The following is a 13,475-nucleotide window of genomic DNA, read 5'->3' as shown; positions in this document are numbered from 1 at the left end:
GATAGCAGCTTCTTGATTTTTGGAGAGGCACAGGATTTGGAAACAGTGTTTATGGTGACAAATTTAGTATTCTGCCCGATCTTGGCAAAGGCAGCAACTCCTTCTATGGCTGAGTCCTATGGATTATTCGGGGATTTGTTCTTAGAGCAACAGACAATTGTTTCTTGATTCAACCCTCCAGGTCACTCTAGGCATGTGGTTTAACCATGAATTCCCTTTCATTTAAATGAGCCAGAGTAAATTTGGCTATCTTAAATAGAAAACACCAATAAAGAGTAATTACTAGAGAGAAGTAGTGTTGCACGTGAATCTAAGCAAAGTGTAGTCCTGTCCTAGTAGTACTGATACCAGCTGGGAGTTTGTTAGAAATGCCAGATCTCAAGCCCCTTCTGATCAGACCTTCTGATTCAGAACCTGGGTTTTAACAGGCTCCCCAGATGGTCTGTATGCACGTTAAAAAGGTTAAAGTTGCAATCTAAAAAATAAGTGAGTAAACAAACAAACATAAATGTAAAAAAAAGAAATATTTTGATTTGCTGGAGGTAAGGAAAAAGTGGGTGGCAAGGGCTCAGATACTGATGGCTGGAAAATATGGGATGCACAATATGAGGTGGGTGGCAAAAGAGTCAAATTGTTTCCTGCTGTAAGTTGGAAGGCAGACCACGTGCTTAGGCTGGTGAAATAGAAGGAAAAATTAATAATATTGGTATATTTAGGTTGTTTCCTGCAGCTTTCAGAAACATTCCAAAGAAATGGATATTTCAAAAAACTAGAGGTATTTTGTCTTAAGCAGAGATGGAAAAGTACATGGCTACAAAAAAGCCTGAGGATACAACCTAAGTTGCCCCAAAGTTACATGATTTGGAGCATTCTAAGGCTTAAAAGCCAATTGGAGCTATACTCCTGAAACTGAGCAGGCCCATGTAGGGCCCTCTCCAGTGACAGACCCCTCTGTGTCCCTGCTTGTTGATTGGGAAAAGAGCCTATGGAAATACACTGTGACCTCCCTACCAGTGAATGCTTGAAGAAGTAAAGAAGGCAGAAACAAAGACAGGACAGCCAGGCAGGAGAATAACCATAACTTAAACAATAAATCAGTCACAGGGACTCCCAGTTTTGTTTCAAAGGTAAAGATAAGTCTGACATACATCCCTAAGTTGTGTTACAGACACCAAAACCCCACCACCAGGTGGAGGAAGTTGACTGCATGCTGACCACCAGCAGGTAGCCCTCAGACAATTGATGCTGAGGGCTACCTGAAACCAGAAAATTGATGCTATTGACTCCTGAAATGCCACCCTGTTCCCTCACCACCAACCAATCAGAAGGATGTCCAAGAGTTGATTCTGAACCCCATGACCCCTTCCCTCACACTGCCTTTAAAAACCCTTCCCCAAAAGCCGTCACGGAGTTCAGTCTTCTGAGCATGAGCTGCCTGTTCTCCTTGCTGTGCCCTGAGACAAATGCCATACTTACCTTCACCAACCTGGTATCAGTAGATTGGCTTTGTCGCATGGCAGGGTGAGTGGACTCTGGTTCGGTGTGGTAAAACTCCAAAGTACTGAAGCAGGAGTGAAAAGTGGCTACAGAAGTACACCCAGTAGAGATTAAGACCATAAGCTTAATTTTATTTTACTTTTGGGCTTGTGCTTGCTCTTCGTTAAATGTTTGCTGGAAGACAATGGAATCTAGCACCCAGACTAAATCTGATTAAGTGTGCTGTCTTCTTGCTTAGGCCTTCTGAGAGTTGTCGTTGAAGACAGAGAGGGTGAGCAGCACACAGAGACAGCATTTAAAAGACAGGAGCATTTAAGATTCCAGTCTTTGCAACAGGTGTGGTAGTTTTCCCATGGAATTGATTCAAGATAGTAGAGAGGAACTCTTTTTGTGCTTTTGAGGCAGTGAGGTGATTATATTGCCAAAGGAACTTGTATGGAGTTTGCACAACTCACAAAGCAATCTCTCCACTGCCCAAAGCTGTATCTCCAGAATCATGTACTTCCCAAAGTCCACCTCATGTTACATTATGCTATGTTGTATTTTCTTTTGTTATGGACATATCTGAAACCTAACTATATCATACAATTCTTAAGTAAAGGATTCAAAACACACTCATCTTGATGATTGCCCTGAGCATACAAAGATAATTTTGCAATAAATATTACATGTACAAAATTTCCAAAGAAATAGAGATGATGCTGATAAATTTTCCCACAGAAAGAATAATGAAAATGATGTTGATCTGGAATAAAGACAGTTTCATTCATTCAAGAACATCTAATGAATTGCTACCATGGCCAAAGATTCTACTAGGTGGTCAGAATAACAGAATTCTCATTTCAAGAAGTGTCCAATTGATTGGTCTAGGACAGATATTAAAATAAATATTTTATAAATAACGTTAGAAAATTCACAAAGCAAATAGGAGTGAGTGACTATTTCCTCTTGAGGCTGAGGATGAGGTAAGGAATGTTTCTCAGGTGACAGAACTTGAGCTGAATGTTGAACTTTAAGTAGCTGTGTACAAGGAGGAAGAATGGGGAAATCACAGTCTGCGTAGTGGGAAAGCATGAACAAAGACTGCAGGTCATGAAACTATATCATGAGCTAAGTAGTCAGTGAGACTGGATCAGTTGTTCTGAGGGTTAAGACATGGGCAAGAGTGATGTTCTGGGATTAGAAATGGTGGAATTTTAATGCCTTGTTAAAATGTTTTGACTTTATCCTCAAGGCAATAGGGAGAAACACACATAATTTTAAGAAATGAAGTGGTATTTTTATAAATATTATTTTAATAAAAGTGTGAAGAATAGAGTGAAATAGTGTCCTATTTAGCAGAGAGAAAGCAATTAGAAGATAATAATAATAAAATAAAATAAAATAAACAGGACCTAAGGACCCTCTTCTACCCCAAAACAGCAGGTATGAAAAGGAGGGGACGTGTTGTAGAGTAGCTAAGAAGGTTAAATATCATGACTTGTTCATAAAGTGGATTTGGAAATACAGAGAAAAGCAGGTATCTAAGATACCTCAGTGTCTGGTCGACTGTGGGTGGGTAATAGTGTCTTTTATTTAGTCTACTGAGAAGGATCAGGTTTACTTAAGGTAAGTTGCATTTGAAGTACATAAAAGGCATAATGGAAATAGTTTGGACTTCAGAAACAGGGCTTGTATTCTTCTCTGGCTCTCACTAAATGGGAGCCCTAAGCAACTTAGTTTCATCTCTTATATTTTACATCTGTGTAAAACAGATGTGATAAAAAATTGTTGTGATAATTGTACACACATGGTCCTTTACAAGTGATAGGTGATGAGGAAAACGATCACCATCACCTTAAAGGGATATTCACGACACTTTAAAGTACTTATTTGGATTTAGAAATGATTTCTGTGTTAGGTGGCATTTTGTAGCTTAGAAAAGATAACATCTTTGGGATCTGGAAATCTTAACTTCACTGCTACATATCCAAAGGTGATCAGTGCTCAGCCACTTGTGAACATGAACGCAATAAAAATATGACTAAGTCATTAGAAGTGCCCTTAAAATAGCTCACCATTCTGTACAAGGAAAATAGAACTGACCTCAGCATCTTTTATTTAAACAAGTTTTAAAAGGAAAGAAAGCAGACAGCTATTCATCACTTTTTCTGGTGATTTATTTCTAGATTATCCAAATCTTCCCAAATTTGCCACTATGTTTTTTTGGTTTACTCCAATAATCGATTCAATTTGAGGTCCAAATCAGTTATTGGGGCAGTTGTGTTACACCTGCTTTTCAGATACACTTAAGTATTAACAATGTACGTGGCAATTACATTAGGAAAATATATCTCATTTTCAAGACAACATTGTACAGACCATACAAAAACACTTTCTGTATGAGGTTCATATTTAAAGCCAAAATGTTAAATGGAAAATTAATAAAATAAATGTATCAATTTATTTATCCAAAGAGCTGTATTTTCATAGGCCAGGTGGATTGAAGAAAGGTACAATCCAAAAGTGTAAGAGAGAGAACTCTTTCATCAGGAGATTTAAGTTTGGATGAATTTTCAATGGCATTTTAGCACTATCCCAGCACCATACAATTACTGTAAATTTTCTTCTCTCTCTTATCATCTATACCCAAAGAGACTGCACCCTCTTTAGTGGCTTTTCTATTTGCAGATGATTCACAAAGCTGTGTTTCCAGACCAGACTGCTCCCGTGAGCTGCAGACATGCAGCCGATTGTAACTAGGTACCTCTACAGCTGTGTGTATGTCGAGGCACTTATTTATCCTCTAACCTGCATCTCCTAAATCACTCAGGTGGTATGTGGTACAACCTGTTTTCACCCACCAGAAACTTGGGGGTCCATCTTAGAATATTCCTCCTCTCTATAGGGGAATCATCACTTGTTGACCACATAGTTTTGGCTCTATTTCTACACCATTTAAAAAACATTTTTCATCCTTTCTATTTACCACTTTCATTGGAAAATTCCAGATCCTTGTCTCTTACTCAGCCAAGTTTTTTTCCTGCCTCTATTGTCAGTCTTCCTTCATTCACCTCTCTGGAAATGTGTCTTCTACACTGAAGGCATACATTTTTGAAAAGATAAATATTTATTATGTTATCTCCTACTTAAAAACACACCGAAGGCCCATAAATGCCTATAAGGATAGAGTCTTCAGTATATCCTATAGGAATTCCCTGATCTAGCTCCTGCCTGTGTCTACAGCTGCATATCTTGCCAAATGTCCATCCAATTTTGCTATTCCCAACTACATAAAGTTCCCCAATCACTTCAGATTCTGTCAAATCTTGTGATTTTTCTTACCTCTAAAATTTTCCTGATATCCTAACTCCTTACCCAGGTCCCTTCAGTAGAACTTCCCATTCCCTCACCTGTACCTCTCCTATATCCCACATATCCTTTTCCATAACAACATGTTGTACCATTATTTGCTAGTATACTTAACTTGCCCCATGAGGTTGAATACCCTTATGTTAATATGCTGATAAATGCACTCAGGTCCCAGCATCTACTGGTAATAATAATTACATCATTCAATGCCACTTATTGACTACCTACAATGTATCAGGAAATGTTGAAGAACTGTGACTATATTAACTCATCACTCTGTTACACATAATTTATGAGACAAGAGGCTGAATAAATTGCTTCAGTTCCCTCATTGAATGAGTATCTGTGCCAGAATTTGAACTGAGTCATACTGTCTCCAGAACCTGTAACTGTCTTTCTTGCTAAGATCTATTAAATGATTGACTAGATGACTGAAATATATAAACACTCATGATTCTGTGTGAGAGTTGATGGTTTTACTTTTACTTAAGGTACATTCAGGAAGCAGTGAATTGTCAGAAGTTCTAGATTATTGTGATAATTGAGTTAATTCCTATGAATTACTTAGAACATGTACACAGCATGTAGGCAGTAAATGTGTTCTGCTATCACATCTGTTTTTTGAGACTTACCTATAAGCTGGGTACTTTAATGGCCACTTTACATAGATTTTCTATTTTCATCCTTTCAGCAACTTTGAAAGTTGACATTATTTTCTCCTATTCATCAGAGAGGAGACAGAAGATTAGAACTTAAGTAGTCATCAAATGTCACACACATGGTAATTGTTAGAAGCAAGATTTTAACATAGTTCTAGCCATCCTTAAAACTTATGTTTCCTGTAGTTCAGATGATCCAGTAAAAATTTTGATTAAATGGTAATATATATGTCTAGTTCTTGTTCAAAATTTCTTGATATGGCCTTTGCTGTATCATTTAACTTTGAGACAAATCCTACCACTTTATTTATTGACTACGGTTTTATATGCTTCAAGGCAAATAATTGTCAAATATATCAATATTTATCATAAAATAATTAATATAATCTTTCCCTTTAAAATAATTTCTTTTCTTCATGTGTGACAATAACTGTTAAGGTACATTTCCAAGTAGAAAAAATAACTTGAAAAACAATCTGTTTGAGAGAGTGAGGCCTGTTTGCATAATTTGATTTTTCTGTTAACTAGATTATCTTAGAAATATTATTTTAAAACTCTGAAAGCTTATTAAACTGAACACATAGAACTCCAGTTTCTATTTCCAGACTTAGATACTCCTCAACTGCTGTCATCATGCTGTTAATTGAATGTTTGTGTGAAGATTATAGCGTTTTCAACAGCAAGGGCAAAAACATTGTTCTCAACTCTTTGATTTTGGTCTCTTCTTTTTTTGGATATATCTAAAGCTGGTTATAACTTTGTTTCTCAGTCTCTACTTAATCTTGGCTTTTGACTTTCTATCTGACAACTTCACTTTGGTGTGTCACTGCTTGTCACTCTGCTTTAATATGTTTTTCTTCAGTAACTTCAAACACTGTAGCAGGCTCTCTAGCATCATGAATAAGAGAATATTTTTTAAATATAAAGAAAAATGAACAGGGCAAATTAACTCTGAAGAACAGGATCCTCTTGATGTATATTCATCATTTCAAAATGCTGATACCATGACAAAAAATAACTACAGTGTAACAGGGAGAGTCAAATCTGTAAGGCATGAGAAGACTTAAGTGAAAATAATAGAATAGAGGATTCTGCAAAGATAGCAGAGTAGGAAGCATCAAGAATACTTCTCTCCACCTCGATGACAATATGTCTGATGTAACTATATCAGAAATTGGAGTCTGTTGATGGTGTGCAACTTCCAGAGGAAGGCTTGGATATAAGTTGAGTTAATTTCAGTCAGTTTCATGACTGAACCCCTCAAAAAACCCTGGACTACAAGACTCAGGTGCACTCACCTGGTTGGCATTACCTCATACATTTTGCCACACACAGACACTAGGAAAATTGAGCATATCTTTGCGACACCACCGGGAGAGGACACTGGAAGGATTGTCCCTGGTTTCTACTGGTCTTCACCCCATGTACCTTTTCCCTTTGCTGATTTTACTCTGTATTCTTTCACTGTAATAAACCAGAACCATGATTACAACCGCTTTTTTGAGTCTTAGATTTTGGGTGATTTATTAAGCTTATGGGTGATCTTAGGGCCAGCAGGATTTGCAAATTAATAAATTATTTTTCTATGGCACTATTAAAGTAACATAGGCTCCTCATTCAATTTTAAATGCATAATTATCCTCACATGATTTCTCTCCCTCTCTTGCTTTTTTTTTTTTTTTTTAGCCGTTGTGGTGGGTGAATCTAGAAAATTCTAACTGGTCTAATATTTTTCCCTTTTCCTCGATGTAGCCGGATAGGTGAGCTGATCTGGATTTGCCTTGTCACAATGATAAATTTCCTATCTTTGACAAACTTATCCCTTAGGATTATATTTTGTATTGTGCATGAAGATAAAAGTCTTCCCTTAAAACCATACACAACAATCAGGATTTTACCGGAGCTGGGTAGAGGAAGATACAGGTCCTTGGAGAGGGACTAGAAAAGTTGCATTTGGATTCCTTTCTACTATTTTCCCTCATATGTATAGCTCATTGGGAACCCCAAGAAAATGAAGAGTAATTTGCAGGGGAATATTTTGTCCTGAGTTTCCGGGAAACTATATCTTCAAATAATACCAAACACTAATTTTCTAAATGACGAGGCTTCCAAAAATATCTTAAGCCTTGCAAAGTGGAATAATAGTGCTAATTATTTGCAATAGGTATGTCATACAGGGAAAGCACACAGTAGTTCCCTTTTCATTTACTGACCATGAGAACCAGTGAGTTGGGTAATCATGGTCTTCTATCCTCTCTAGCTCATGGCTTTGTATGTCATTATATGATTAACCTCTTTGTACTTCCATTTTTCCATCTACTTGGTAATAATGTTGACTTCAAAGGAATGCTATGACAGATAGTTCTATATTTTAGCAAATTATTTCTTCCTATTAGTCTGGACTTAATTGTTGCTTTTTATTCTGATGATAAGTTTCCTTAAAGGAAATAGGTAACAAACCCCAGAAGTAATAGGTATTAGTACCTTTTGTGGGGGGCTATTTCAATGTTGTTTTCTAGGTCTTTATGTTGAATAACAGGCCCAAATTGTCACATTGGTAGCAACAAACACAGTGGTTCATAAGTGGCAGTGCAGGGATGACTGTTTCCTCCATGTGAAGCCTGTTTCCTCCATATGATGCCATACTCTATCTAGAAGGTGCTAATCTCAAAGCAACGATCAGCACAATGTTAATCCTACTTTTCTTAATAAGAAGAAATTATATCTAGAAAAGCAAAGCTAATGTCAATATCCATCAACAACAAAAGAGTATTTCCTACAAACTCTAACTCGCCACAGTGCTAATATAAATCTCTCCTAAATTCACAAAACCCAGTCAATCAACCATCTGTCCACATTTGGAGAGTTTACAGTGAGTTCATTATTAGTTTCTTTAATGTCATTTTGATTAATTTACTGAGTTATTCACCAGGCAATTTTCCTAATTTACTTATTTTCAGATGTATGACAGACAATTCAAATACATGGAATGGGTTCCATGGTAGTATTAGGCTTGCTTAACATCTTCCTGTCAGAAATCCCAAATTTTACCTTAGTTATATCTACCAAATTAGGCAACAGCATGCTCTAATAAAAAAAATTATTCCTTCACACATTATAGTATGTGTACACTTAAGCAAAGTAGAATTTTATAATTATGTAAGTAAGTAATATTATCAAATCAGAAAAATGTATTCCTTTTTTAACCTTTATTGAGGTATAACTTATTACAAAAAATGGATTTATTTAATCTATATAACTTATGGGTTTGGTAATCAGCATACACCTATGAAACCATCATGATAATCAATATCCAAACAAACATATCAGTTATTCCAAATGTTTCCTCCTACTCCGTGTTTTATTTTTTGTTTATTTGTTTTGTTTTTGTGGTAAGAACACTTAAAAATGGAATTATTTTATCTATTATGCTTGCTTAAGCTATTTATATTAAACAGATTAATCTCTAGAATTTGAAAGACACTTCAACTAAGAAATCAAAGCCACTATATTTTGGTGGTCTATTGTGGTGATGCCTAACTTGTGGTTTTCATCATTAATGTATCAATAGTTGTAGTAATAGTGAGCATTTATTTTGACTTGGTATAAAAACATAACTTTCTTAACAATAACATATGAAATAGTAACTCTGTTTATTCAGAGTTTACAGGTGGGAAAAGAGAGGTCAAGAACATACAATTAGCAAGTGACAGAAGTGGAATGCTTACCCCAAGTTAAGAATGGTATTAAACATAAAAATGTTCAATGTATTTTTAGATTAAAACCATATGCTATTCACATTTTATAAGACATTAATGCTACTATTCAACTTAGTTGACTATGCATTCATTATTTTTATACCTAACAAAGAATGTGTATCCAATACTGAGCAAAAGCCTAACCGTGTCTATCTTGTCCTATTTATTAATCAAAATTTTTTTTCAGCAACGTAATGGAATAAAAACATCAATAAATGCTAAGAATTTAGTATCTATTATGTTCTAGGCACTGTTACTTGTATTAATTTATTTAATGCTATTAACAGCTCTATTGGTAGGTACTATTATTTGCCCCATTTCACAGATGAGAACAATGAAGAACAGAAAGTTTAAACAAATTACCAAGGGTCATTCAGTCAGCAAAACGAAGAGGAAAGTTTTGAATTCAGAAGAGTCCACCTTTTGTAGCTTTCTTAGTTACAAAAGAAATAAGCCATGAGGATGTAATATTCAGCATAAGGAATATGGTTAATAATATTGTAATAATTTTGTATGAGCACAGCTCATTACTAGACTTACTGTGGTGACCATTTTGTAATATATGCAAATGTCAAATCACTATGTAATACATCTGAAACTAACAATATAGTACCTCAACTATATTTCAATTAAAAAAAAATCAAGACACATAGAGAACTCAAGGAACTGAATAAAACAAGAATATACTGAAAATGAATTTTAAAATATTTTATTTGAAAGATAAAGTATACAATAACAGGATACAATCTTTTTAGATTACTAAAGAAATACTTGTGATATCTTTGGGAAAATGTTTATTTTTTATTTGCTTAATCCTTATTTCAAAGTGATTTATTCTTTGGTCTAATAACTCATTGAAATATTAAAAAAGTTGTTTTCATGAAATAAGATACATGAAGACAATTTTCAAAATAATTTAGTATACAAAGATCTTTTAAAATGCCTAATATGCATGAACAATTATCAAAATCTTTAAACCCAAAGCATCTGGGGTCTTTTCACATGTCTTGAATTATTTCTCAAAATTTTAATTATAGTTTTCAGTTAAGCCTGTATTTATGAGCATCAACTTTCTTAGTATTCTTACAATTCTGCAATTTTGTAATGGATATATTAAATTTTAATACTTAAATTTGGGAATAATGGAACTAATTATCTAACACTGACAATTGATTTATCAATTGTGTTCCCTCTGTGTATTTTATTTGATACTAGTGAGGAACAGGGGAAGCTAAGCAATAAAAATGCTTCAAAGGAGTTGACATGTTCTAATTTAATACTTATTGTCTGTCAGAGAATAGGTTATGATTTAAAAATTTGATCTCTCATTTGCATGATAAAGTGAAAATAAGTTCTTATTAGTTCTTTCATATTGCAATGATTTTTCCCTCTACCTAGATTTTTGACAAAGAAATCAGTAATTTTGAATGTTCTAGAGCTTCTTTTTAATAACACTACTGATAATAAGGAGAGAAGAGGCTAACTGCTCATGTTTACAACTAAAGCTGCCTTGATTTATTACAGGAATTTATTCAAATATTCCATGAATAATACATATGATTACAGGGTTAGTTAAGAAAAATACAAATACTTGTTTTTATTCAAGTAATAATATAAAAAAAGAAACTGATGAATTTTATATTAGTTATGCTATCTCAAACTGTAAGGATAAGAAGCTGGTAAGTCTACAGAGCTGGGAGTTTGTTGAATGTTTTTGTGTTAAGGAACTGCACACACATATACATAAATACACATTAAGAGTGGTGTAGGTCTATTTAAACAACCACCCAAGCTCAGATTCATTTATTTATGAACACATTCATTTATTCACACGTTCATTCAAAAAGTATTTTGGTCTCTAACATGTGCTAACTCTCGTGCTAAGTGCTGGGAGGTATAGTGAATACCAAAATATCCAGTGATTAAGGAGTTAGCACTATATTTTAAGAAAAACGGTAAACCATTGAAGGACTGGAATAGTGACAAGATCAAATTTATGTTTTGAAGATTAATGTCTACTGTTTGGAATGGGCATGTGTCGGAGGCAGGAGGTATGTTTCCCAGTGTGTTTTAATCACTTGCAATCATCTAAGAGAATGATGAGGGTAATTCTGATTAAAATGGTGTTAGTGAAGAAGGATAAAAATTGAAAGATTCTAGAGTTATCAAAAATGAAATTTGTTTAAATATCTTCTATGGGATGGAACATATAGGGAGAGTCAAGTACGATACCCAGTTTTTAGATGGAGGAACTAGGTAAACAATGTGCCAATCACTAGCAGAAAGAACATGAGAAGACCAGGTAGGATGAATGGATGAAAAATCATGAGCCATAGTATGTTTGTTTAGTTGAAGTATGAGTGGATGCAAGGGGCTATTAAAGTAGTTGGAAGCTGATTTATATAGGAATCTCTGAATGAGATGAATACCTTAATAAAGTAATGATAAATTATTCAACTTCTCTAAATAATATGCATTTACTTTGAAGCAATGTGCTGCAAATCAGATCAATCAAGTCAACTGTTTAGTTGTATTTACTAAATTCTTTAATAAAACTGTGTACATGACTATTGTCTTCAACTACTAAAAATAACAGATGACTTAAGGAGACATTTATTAATGTATGATAAGTTTTCTTAGAAAGTAAATAAAAGTATATTGTAACTAATGATAATAATTTTTTAAATGTATTATTAGGAGCAGTAATCAATACTAATTTAAAAATAATTGTACACACTGCTATATTTAAAATATTTAAAATAGATAACCAACAAGGACCTAATGTAAAAAAAGTTACTATAGTAAAAAATAAATAAATAAAAGCAAAGCAAATCCAAAGCAAAAAAAAATAATAATTGGAATATTCTATGCCCTAAATATAGGAAAAATAATTTCCTTTATAATTGCTTATAATACTTTTATCAGATTTACAAAGTTGATCATATATTAAGTCACTAGGAAACATCAATGAAGACTGATATATTTTGTTGAAGTTAAGCCGCCCTTTTGGAGCAAAATTAATTTGTGATTACAAGTGGCTCTGAATTTTCCTAGTAAATGTGACGTACATAAAACATACTTTATTTTCCGAAGCACCATTTGATATATGAGAGCAATGTTAAAAAATGTGTGAATGCATTATGTTCTTTTATCATTTTATTGAAGCTTCAGAGAAATTTTCTTTGAAAATTTACTATAGATTATATTCTGACCTGTAGGTCCTAAACTTTGTTCTGTCACAGTGGTGTCTATTTGTTTGATTTGAATATCTCAAACAATATTTTACTCCAGAGAATCACCCTTCTTTGCTCTTTCCTTTTGTTGCCTCTCCTTTCCCCTAACTCACTCCCCAAAGGCCACCCTAAGTCTGACAAGACTTCCCCAGCCTCTCCCATTATTTCCTGTTTCTCACTCATCCCCATTTCCCAGCTGGAACAGATTTATCATTTATCAGTTTTAAAGGTGCTAGTTGGTTGAACAGGATTAAAGGCAAAGAAAGCAATGAAATACAGAAAGGGCAATCCTTCAGTAGATTTTTATTATACATTTATTCCAATACTGTGAAAGTTCTGAAATAGAAATCACATATACTGACACCAATACCAAGTCAATTATTCAATTTTTGCTGAAAATGCTTACTGAACATATTTTTTTCTAGAGCCTTATGCTATTTCAAATTTTGTAAAAACTTTCTTTTATATATTTATAATTCTCAAGAGGGGAAGAAAACAATAAACAAGTCAAAGCTTCTATTTCAAGAATTCTTGGTGTAGTTCAAAGGCTTTCTGAGCAGGTAGAATATGAATATATGACACTGAAATTGATACTAGTAATGTAGTGGAATTGCCACTTATATAAAGGAATGTAAGAAGGTAAAACATGGAAAAATTTCTTTGAAACTAAATTGACTACCAAAAATATTGCAGTTGTTGCAAATAATAAAATAAAATAAAACAAGCAATTGCTAAAAAGATCTCAAAGTATCAATGGAAGAAGAGATTCTTTGAAGGTAGAGTCAGATAAAAATATCTGGGAAACCATAAACAAAACAAAAAGACAACCTATAGAATGGGAGAGAATATTTGCAAATGATGCAACTGACAAGGGATTAATCTCCAAAACATACAAACAGCTCATACAGCTCAATTTCAAGAAAAAAAACAACCCAATCAAAAAATGGGCAGAAGACCTAAATAGACATTTCTCCAAA

The sequence above is a fragment of the Monodon monoceros genome, unplaced genomic scaffold, assembly GCF_005190385.1.
Source record: "Monodon monoceros isolate NGI ecotype Baffin Bay Population unplaced genomic scaffold, NGI_Narwhal_1 Super_Scaffold_8, whole genome shotgun sequence".
NCBI lineage: Eukaryota > Metazoa > Chordata > Mammalia > Artiodactyla > Monodontidae > Monodon > Monodon monoceros.
Note: the sequence above shows the minus strand (reverse complement) of the source record.